We start from the raw sequence: 9,703 nt of genomic DNA, 5'->3' as shown, positions 1-9,703 counted from the left end.
TGCCCACTGTTTTTTCTCCTGAGGAATGTGGCCTTGGTGAGATATTCGGCTCTTCATATCTCAACCCACATAGACAATATCCATGGTAACGGACAGACTTCTGAAGCATGGTTCCACTCCCTTCCCCCTACCCCCTCCCTTCCCTGATCAACACCTCCCCTCTCCGGCGCCGTCAACGTCACTTTCCCAAGCTGGCTGACTGGCGGCACAACTCAAGTTTGCAGCGGCTGTAACACACCACATCGCCTCAATTGGGAAAACAGACTGTTCAAGTTTTAGTGCACACAACAATGTCAAATGTATATGTGTTGTCTTCATTTCTGATGTGTGCCATTATTAGAACAAGTAATAATTGTGGATTAATTGCAGTTTGTCTGTGGTATGTAAGTGTGAAAATCTCGTTGTTGTCATGACAATGATAAATAAAGCTATCTATCTATCTATCTAAAACACAAAAATGTAAATGTTCTGCTTTTTCAGGTGTTCATGTGAACACAGTCAGCCGATGCCACTCGTGATCGAGTCTTGCTGTTGCAGGGAAATTTCTGCAGTCCTGACGGAGATGCAACGTGGTGGTGAAAATCCTCAATGTGTCACACAGCTGGCTAGTTTCTCGATTGTGTGTTTGGATGCAGATGTTCTCAGAGTGGCACACTATGCCTACATGATGCTCGACAGTACGAGTCAGCACATGAAATAGTTATCATAAAGTTTCGTTTACATGGTTTATAGGAAAAGTAAAAAATATTCAAATACAAAAAGAATGAACTGTTATTTTGAACATAAATCTATGCTATTTTTTTGTTGCAGAATTTATCATCATATCGCATATTGGCAATTAGTTCGGTTGTGTTGGGGACACTTGGGAAGGCACAGAAGGTTGCCATGACCAGCTTGTGTTGTATTCAAATAAGTGAAGCAGCAGGACCTTCGTGGCCGGGACGACGGTGGGGGATTGAACCCACGCGGCTCGCACAAAAGACCGTTCCTCTACCAGGTCAGCCAAAGGGGAACTCCCCGTTAGCCAAGCTAGCGGGAACGTCTTTTCAATTGGGACCCGGGACTTTCATCCCGCTACACAAGGAGCACTTTTCCATCACCATCATCCGACTACACTGGCTTCCAGTTTCCTCCTCTGGAGTGAGGGGTTGGGCTCATCGGTGGTACCTGGTCTGCTTGGCAGCATCAGCCTCAGCTTTGTCCGTTCACGTTGGCTGCTCAGTGGAGGAGGATCATTGGTGGGGATTTCTGGTCGGTTTGGTGTTTTGCAGATCTGAAGAACCTCTTTTGCTGTTGCTCACATAGACTGAATAAAATGTTTTTGAAAAATTGTAAAACACTATTTTTATTCATTTCATCATATCATTCCTATATAAAAATATACAAATAATAATCTTTGTTTTTTTTCCTCATTTTTCACATATCACATGTTGGATATGTGGCTAACTTTCTCACCGTGAATCCTCCTCTTTTCCACTTTGGAAAGTATATTCCGAACCTTGGTCTCTTGATTTGTCTGCTTTTGTTCTCTCCCTGCATTTTCATTAAAATGAAGGGTTGTCACCAAAGTCCTAAAACAGAAGTTAAAACAAAATTTTAAAAAATACCGTATATATAAATGCTGTTTGAAAGTCAGGGTGATATTGAGATAACATATTACCTGCAAAGTTGACCCTGATATGAGAAGGAATAGGTTTTTGGTGCAAAATGGTTCAGCAGACTGTGAAATGCCTCAAGTGTGGAAGTCTGTTCTTGATACTTGTCTGATGTCATTGAGAAGCCCCTTTCTAAGTATAACCTTCTCCAGCTTTACCATCATGTGGGAATCTATTACAGGGTAACAAAAATCTAATACCAGTCATTAAAATACAATAAAACAAGTAACAAAATTAACAAAATCATATTCAAGAATACTTACTCAAATTATTTATTATTTTTATATGTATGATTGGTGTGTGTTTCAAGTTATGTGCAATATGCATGAGTTATGCAATTATGTCATGGTAGTTTTATTTGTGTCTTGGAGTCCAAGACAAATTTCCCGGAAGGGACAATAAAGTGTATCGTATCGTATGTATATTTGAGAATTTCAAATAAAACAAACTTCTTAAAATTGAACAAATACCTCATATATAAGACCTAAGAAATTATCAGCTTACTATTAAAAGAATTAGACTAATATTGAATATAGCTTGGTGTGTACAGGTCCCATTGGGAATCGAAGGGGGGGAGGGGGGTATTAGTCTCGTATTAAATGTAGCACGATGTGCCGCTGAAATAATTTTTTTCAGACACAAACACACCTCAGTCCAGGTCCGAATTGATCAAAATGCAGGTGGAACCGTCTATTACCCAGGAATAAATGATCATTTATAAGGAAAGGTGGTGGGTGAACAAACCAATCTGTGTTTTGTAAGTGGCTTATATCCTCCTTGACATCGCCTTCATTGTTGTTGTCATGCCGACGCTTCCGCTTCATCCTCGTCTTCTGTCGCGTACGACTTGAACATATATGGCTGGAGCCCCTCATTATCTTCACCTTCGCTTCATTCATCAGAAACTTCCTCATCTTCTTCAAAAACAATCGATATGTCACTTAAATCTTCGCTATAATCTCTCACTATATCTTCACTGTCCATGTCTGCCATGTTTGTAAACACATCCTCACTTCGACACCTTTACCCGCATGTCGTCATATCCGTCGCAGTAGGTCAAGCTTGGAGGAGGTAAATACAAATTCTCATATGGGTGACGAAATGTCTAAATCCTTGTTCAATGTAAATTTATGGTTAAAAAAAAAAAAAAGTCAAAGACAGCATGAGGAAAAAGCTTTTTTTTAATTCTTCAAGAATATGTAAAATGTCGTGGCTTGGGTGGGACCATTTAAGACGTTCGGCTGAAATAAGATCCAAGCCATATGCTTTATTATCTGGCAGTCTATGCATGTTATCATAAACCTTGTGAGTGCTTATTGTTTGTACACACATATCAGAGTTATCCACATATGGATCACTCTTTATGCAGTTAAACAGGGGGCAGTAATGCTGTCTCCATAATGGTGCAATGATGTCGAAGGTCATGTGCATTAAATGTTGGTTTTCAGCCTTGCCGCTTATGTGTAGAAAGTTCTCCAGATTCTCTGAAACTTCTGATTATATTATGGACTGTAGATGATGGAATCCCTAAATTCCTTGCAATTGAACGTTGAGAAACATTATTTTTAAACTGTTGGACTATTTTTTCATGCAGTTGTTCACAAAGTGGTGATCCTTTCCCCATCTTTGCTTGTGAACGGCTGAGCCTTTTGGGGATGCTCCTTTTATACCCAATCATGACACTCACCTGTTTTAAATTAGGTGTTCTGTGAGCATTCATCAACTTTCCCAGTCTTTTGTTGCCCCGTCCCAAATTTGAAACATGTTGCAGGCATCCATTTCAAAATGCGCAAATATTTGCACAAAAACAAAAAAGTTTATCAGTTTGAACATTAAATATCTTGTCTTTGTGGTGTATTCAATTAAATATAGGTTGAAGAGGATTTTCAAATCATTGTATTCTGTTTTTATTTACATTTTACACAACGTCCCAACTTCATTGCATGGAAATGGGGTTGTACATGGGAGGGATGGTTTACAATTGTTAAGAGCTCTCACCTCTTTCCAAAAATCAGTGACGTTGTTACACATGAATTTTTTGGCCATAGAATCAGCCCTTGTAGCTTAGATATTTTTAGCTATGAAATGAACAGCATACTTGAATCTGGCATTAGCAAACTTTTTATGCTCAAGCTCGGGACCTTGCCTAGGTTTTCCAGCCATGACCCAGAGCTTTAGCCTCACAAGCCTCAGTATGGTAAATATAGCTACATGCTCATTCCAGCCAGGTTTAATTTTAGGTTTCTTGACATGTTTGTGAAAAGGTTTACCACACAAAGCCACCACCACTTTGTCATACATGGCACAGAGGTCTGTCTTATGGTCATCTCTATTACAACTGGCATCCTTACACAAAATAGCTTCCCTGGACAGATGTATATCACTCAGGTGTTTGTCTGTGTTGTTATAATAAGCCACCAAGTTATCTTTGGTGAGAGATGACCAGTCCAATTTTGCAGTGAACTCGTTATTTACAGTTCTATCATTAGTGACTGTTGTCAGAATATCATTAACATTTACAGTAAGTGCAAGAGGTATGTGGTCTGTCAATGTCACCCCATACTTAATGCTCATGTTGCCTAGAGCCGCATGCCCATCGACTGTACTAATACAATGGTCAAGCCAAGAGGTGGTGTGCCAGGCCTCAGTAATGTATGTGTAACTGTCAATGGGCAGTAGCAGTTTGCTTGACAAAACAAAATTATTATCTTCACAGAAGTGGGTCAGGTGATTAGCAAATACAGTTATTGTCTGCAATATCAACATTCAAATCCCCAATAACATATACGCTGGATGTATTATTATCTTGTATAAAAGCATTGATAAAAGCCAGTCTATTAAAATATTCATCTTCATTTTTACGAGACTCATTTAGGATAGCAAAACTATTGCCTTTAAATGTATATTGTAAACCTACACACCAATCAATGTCCAGCCTGTTTGGCTTCATCACAGCATCAAGTTTGACGGTTTTATTGACATTTATGGACCTAACTGCCTTTTCTGTCGAAGGTTTTAGAAAAAAAAAATGTTTATTGTCAATTAAGCAATTTTTTTAAAATGAAAATGGGATTCTGGAAGCATTTCAGTAGTTTCGGTCCTATCTGACAGACAAGACGTTTTCTGTGAATATCGGTGGCTTTGAATCTTCTGTAGTCCTTTTGTCATGTAGTGTTCCACAGGGCTCTATCTTGGGGCCTTTGTTGTTTTCTCTATATTTATTGTATCTGGGGACTATTTTTAGAAAACATTCAGATGATTGCCAGATTTTATTTACCTGTGACTCAGAGGGATGGTCAGTCACTGAAACAGTTCCTGGCATGTTTAGAAGATTTTAAAGCCTGGCTTGCCTTGAATTTTCTATGTTTTAATGAAAAGAAAACAGAGGTGGCGGTTTTTGGACCATGTAGTCTTTGTGAGCCCTCCTCTGTCGATGTGGGACCCCTAGAAGCATATTTTAAACCGGTTATTCGTAATATTGGTTTTAAGATGGATGGTGATCTTAAATTGGACAGCCAAATTGCAGCAGTGGTGAAATCTGATTTTTATCATTTGAGGCGTTTGGCAACAGCAAAACCTTTTCTTTCCAGGCAGCATTTTGAGCTGGTTATTCATGCTTTTGTGTCATCTCATCTGGATTACTGCAATTCGCTCTATGTGGAAGTAAATCAGGCACTTCTCTCCCATCTGCAGTTGGTCCAGAATGCTGTGGCACAGCTTTTGACTTGGGCTTGGAAGAGGGAACATATGACTCCTGGCTGCACTTCACTGGTTACCGGTTCATTTTAAAATTCTTATGTTAGTTTTTAAATCCCTCCATGGTCTAGCTCCCATCATACCTCTCTGGGCTTCTTCAGGCTTATGTACCTAGTTGGTCTCTCAGGCCGGCTGACCAGATGCTCCTGCAAGTGCCTAGGTCAAAGAGAAAGCTCAGGGGGGACAAGGCTTTTTCGGTTGTGTTGTAATGCAGTAAATATGGGCAATGTACATTATTACCAGTAGGTGGCACTCTATGACCATTAGAATGTATGGATGTGTACTACTACTATTGCCAGCAAGGAAAAAAAGAGACAGAAGACTACATGTTCCTGAGTCATGCGTTGGTTCTCTCAGACACCGAAACAGATGTTTGACATTTACAATTCAGATAAAGGTGAAAACTCGGCATCTGCGTTTTGTGGTTCTTTTTATTGACAAGTTACCACATATTTTTGGCGACGAGGTGAACTGGATGAGTTGTTTTCACGTTTGTTTTTTTGTTGTTAGCTGTAGCTAGTCAAGTGTTATAGCTAGTTTTCAATAGGCGGCTATGAGTGAAAAAGGTGGAGAGGAACAACAAGCCATCGCCGAGGAACAAGAGGTGGTCGTCGAGAGAAACAGAGCGCCAGTCGCTGTGGAAAGGGGACACGGAGAAGTACAACGACCTGTGCAGATCATGGCAACGTTTGGGACAATCGGTGAATTTGTGGAGGGACACGAGGATTGGACCGAGTATGAGGAAAGGTTGGGACACTTTTTCAATGCTAATGGAATTACTGAAGAGGCTAGAAAGCGCTCGATTCTCCAGAGTGTGTGTGGGGCAAAGACTTATATAAGCTGATAAGGAACTTAGCTACACCACGGAAACCAGGTGAAATTCCATATGCAGACTTAGTCAAACTCATAGGCAACCACCACAATCCAAAACCATCTGTAATTGTCCAGCATTTCAAGTTCCACTGTCACTTCAGAAAGTCAGGTCAGTCAGTGGCTAACTTCATAGCAGAGCTTCGACAGCTATCAGAGCATTGTGAATTCGGAGCAGTGCTAGACGACATGCTTCATGACCAACTTGTATGCGGCATGAGGTGAAGTACACACGCACAACAGAGGACGTTCTGCAGCGATACAATGAGGTGTTCAGAGAGGAGCTGGGCACACTCAAGGGAATGACAGTGAAACTGCACATTGACCCTAATGCCACACCACGTTTGTACAAGCCCAGAGTGGTACCCTATGCAATGAAACAGAAAGTGGAGGAGGAGCTGGAGCGCTTACAGGTGCTGGACATCATTGAGCCAGTCCAGTTCTCCAAGTGGGCAGCTCCCATTGTTCCTGTTATGAAACCTGACAAAACAGTGCAAATATGTGGGGACTATAAACTTACCGTGAACCAGGTCTCAAAGCTGGAGGAGTACCCGTTGCTACGGGTGGATGACCTGTTGGATGACCCTGGCAGGGGGCAAGTCGTTTACAAAACTGGACATGAGCCACGCCTATCAGCAGCTGCTGCTAGACAATGAGTCCAAGGAGTTTGTCACAATAAACATGCACAAGGGATTGTTAAAGTACAACCGCCTAGTGTTTGGAGTGGCGTCCAGCCCCGCCATTTTCCAAAAGACAAGGGACAGTCTATTGCAAGGCATCCCACATGTAGCATGCTACCTGGATGATCTGCTCATTACGGGTGCTACCGAGGCCAAGCATCTCAGCAACTTCGAGCATGTGCTACAAAGACTCTCAGATGCAGGGCTGAGACTGAAAAGAGACAAATGCATGTTCATGGCACCGAGTGTCACTTACCTGGGACATAAGATAACAGCCGAGGGTATGTGCCCAGTGGAAGACAAAGTGAGAGATGTCAAGGAAGCCCGAGCCCCAAGAATGTCACCGAACTCACATCCTTTCTTGGGATGGTGAATTACTATGGCAGATTTCTGCAGGACCTTTCAAAGGTCTTGGCGCCGCTGTATAAACTACTGCACAATGAGACAAAGTGGCAGCGGTGTGATGAGCAAGAGAAGGCTTTCAATGAAGTGAAAGAACTGCTCCATTCAGCAAAACTGCTTCTGCATTTCGATCCAGACAAGGCGGTGACCCTCTCATGTGATGCCTCGCCGTATGGTGTAGGGGCAGTGCTGTCACACGTAATGGAAGATGGATCAGAGAAGCCTATTGGCTTTGCTTCACGCACGTTGATGGCTGCGGAAAAGGGGTACTGGCAGCTAGACAAGGAAGGTCTGGCAATTGTGTTTGCTGTAAAGTGCTTCCATCAGTACCTCTACGGCCGTCCTTTCAAAATCCATACAGACCATAAACCACTGATGAGTCTGTTTGGCGAGACACGTTGTATCCCACCACTTGCCTCCGCCTGAATCCAACGTTGGGCACGAACATTGTCAGCCTACCAATACACCATAGTGTACAGAGCAGGAAAAGACAATGCAAATGCTGACGCACTCAGTCACCTGCCATTGCCCGAGATGCCAGTCACCACTTACGTGCTTCCAGAGACTGTCTTTTCGTTAGAGAAGTTGTCGGAAACACCAGTGACTGCATCCCAGGTCACGCACTGGACCGAGTGAGACTCTGCCCTGTCCAAGGTAAAGACTTACCTGCTACAAGGCTGGCGCGCAGTGATAGAGAGTGAGGATTTCAGGCCTTATATGTGAAAAGAAAGACTGAACTGAGCTTACAAGATGGTTGCATCTTCTGGGGGACGAGGGTCGTCGTACCTCCCCCAGGCCACTCACAGATCATGGAGGAAGTGCATGAGACACATCCAGGTGTGTCTAGGATGAAAAGTCTTGCAAGATCCTACGTCTGGTGGCCAAGAATGGACTTAGACCTGGAAAACAAGGTGAAATTATGCTCACAGTGTCAGGCCAATGAGAAAATGTGGCCACCAGCTCCCTTGCATCCATGGGAGTGGCCAGACAGTCCCTGGTCTAGATTACATCTGGCCTTTGCAGGGTCCTTCATGGGGCAGATGTTTCTTGTCATGGTCGACGCCCACTCTAAGTGGATAGAATGTCACATCATGGGCAACATAACAGCTCCCTCAACCATTGAGAAACTCAGACAAGTGTTTGCAGTTCATGGTCTACCTGAAACCCTAGTCACGGACAATGGTCCAGCCTTCACAAGTGAGCTGTTCAGTGACTTCATGCAACAGAATGGAATCCGTCACATTCGTACAGCTCCTTTCCATCCAGCATCAAATGGACTGGCGGAACGTGCTGTCCAGACAGTGAAGGAAGGTTTGAAGCACATGACAGGTGATTCTCTGAGTACTAGACTCTCACGTTTCCTGTTCAAGTACCGCCTCACACCTCAGACCACTACTGCATGTACACCAGCAGAGATGTTGATGGGCCATAGGCCTAAGTCAAGGCTAGATCTGCTTCGCCCTGACTTGAAAGCAAAGGTAGCGAGAAAGCAAGAAAGCAGAAGGAGAGCCGTGATCTTCATGCGAGAGAGAGACTGCTGAAACTAGGTGACAATGTCTATGTGAAGAATTTCTGCAGTAACTACCAGCAGCAATGGCTTCCTGGGGTTATCCTGACACAGAATGGTCCCGTCTCCTATGTCATCAAACTGACAGATGGACGAGTGTTCCGCAGGCATCAGGACCACGTGCAACTGCGTCATGATAAAGGCCCAGTGACTGTCAGCACTGCAGAGTTGCCACTGGTGACTCCTGGAGGAGCGTCTGCGGCAGAGAAAGTGCCACCGGAGGTGTCTGTGCCACCGGCAGAGGATGGACAATCACACACCGACACATAGACACCACAGACCCCTTTGGCGACCGCAGCACAGGATCCTCCCAAAGCTCCAACGCCTGTGGTGACTGCTGTTTCACAGGAGACAGTGCGCAGATCACAGCATGCTCGAAAGCCTCCTGTTAGACTGAATCTTTGATAAGTGTTACTGCTTTTCTTTGATAATGCATATTCCATGTTCCGTTATGGGTATGCTAAGATAATTTGTGTTTGATGTGTTAAGGTCAGTATAGGTGTATGAAAGTAATTGACACCAGATTAATTTTCAGTTTCTTGAAGTTAACAGTTACGTATTGGAGGAATTTCTGAACTTAGTGGGGGAGGAGTGTTGTAATGCAGTAAATATGGGCAATGTACATTATTACCAGTAGGTGGCACTCTATGACCATTAGAATGTATGGATGTGTACTACTACTACTACTACTACTACTACTACTACTATTGTCAGCAAGGAAAAAAAAAGAGAAGACTACATGTTCCTGAGTCATGCGTTGGTTCTCTCAGACA

The 9,703-nt window shown here is 43.1% G+C and overlaps 1 pseudogene; it reads left to right on the top strand.

Annotated features, from left to right (window-relative positions):
• The first annotated feature begins 6,490 nt into the window (after positions 1 to 6,490).
• LOC117530532 lies at positions 6,491 to 9,200 on the top strand (annotated as a pseudogene).
• Positions 9,201 to 9,703: the final 503 nt, after the last annotated feature.

This window comes from Thalassophryne amazonica, chromosome 18 (genome assembly GCF_902500255.1).
Source record: "Thalassophryne amazonica chromosome 18, fThaAma1.1, whole genome shotgun sequence".
Lineage (NCBI taxonomy): Eukaryota > Metazoa > Chordata > Actinopteri > Batrachoidiformes > Batrachoididae > Thalassophryne > Thalassophryne amazonica.
The sequence above is the reverse complement of the archived record's forward strand: the minus strand, read 5'-3'. Positions and strand labels throughout refer to the sequence as shown.